Genomic DNA, 1085 nt, shown 5'->3' with positions numbered 1-1085 from the left:
TTGTGAATGGGTGATTGAATCATTGACTCACTAGATTCATTCAATTCGTTCAAATGACTGTTCTTGTGAATGGGTGATTGAATCATTGACTCACTAGATTTGTTCAATTCGTTCAAATGACTGTCCTTGTGAATGGGCGATTGAATCATTGACTCACTAGATTCATTCAATTCGTTCAAATGACTGTTCTTGTGAATGGGTGATTGAATCATTGACTCACTAGATTTGTTCAATTCGTTCAAATGACTGTCCTTGTGAATGGGAGATTGAATCATTGACTCACTAGATTAATTCAATTCGTTCAAATGATTGTCCGTGTGAATGGGTGATTGAATCATTGACTCACTCGATTCGTTCAATTCGTTCAAATGACTGTCCTTGTGAATGAGTGATTGAATCATTGACTCACTAGATTCGTTCAACTCGTTCAAATGACTGTCCGTGTGAATGGGTGATTGAATCATTGACTCACTCAATTCGTTCAATTCGTTCAAATGACTGTCCTTGTGAATGAGTGATTGAATCATTGACTCACTAGATTCGTTCAATTCGTTCAAATGACTGTCCGTGTGAATGGGTGATTGAATCATTGACTCACTAGATTTGTTCAATTCGTTCAAATGACTGTCCTTGTGAATGAGTGATTGAATCATTGACTCACTAGATTCGTTCAATTCGTTCAAATGACTGTCCGTGTGAATGGGTGATTGAATCATTGACTCACTAGATTCGTTCAATTCGTTCAAATGACTGTCCTTGTGAATGAGTGATTGAATCATTGACTCACTAGATTCGTTCAATTCGTTCAAATGACTGTCCGTGTGAATGGGTGATTGAATCATTGACTCACTAGATTCGTTCAATTCGTTCAAATGATTGTCCGTGTGAATGGGTGATTGAATCATTGACTCACTCGATTCGTTCAATTCGTTCAAATGACTGTCCTTGTGAATGAGTGATTGAATCATTGACTCACTAGATTCGTTCAATTCGTTCAAATGCAGATTCAATCATGAATGAAACACCACTGTGTTTGCATGGATGGCAGCGGCTGTGTTTGGAACTATTTTTGTTGACAAAAGGCT

Source organism: Barbus barbus (assembly GCF_936440315.1).
Source record: "Barbus barbus genome assembly, chromosome: 41".
NCBI classification, from domain to species: Eukaryota; Metazoa; Chordata; class Actinopteri; order Cypriniformes; family Cyprinidae; genus Barbus; species Barbus barbus.
This window is presented reverse-complemented; position numbering follows the sequence as displayed.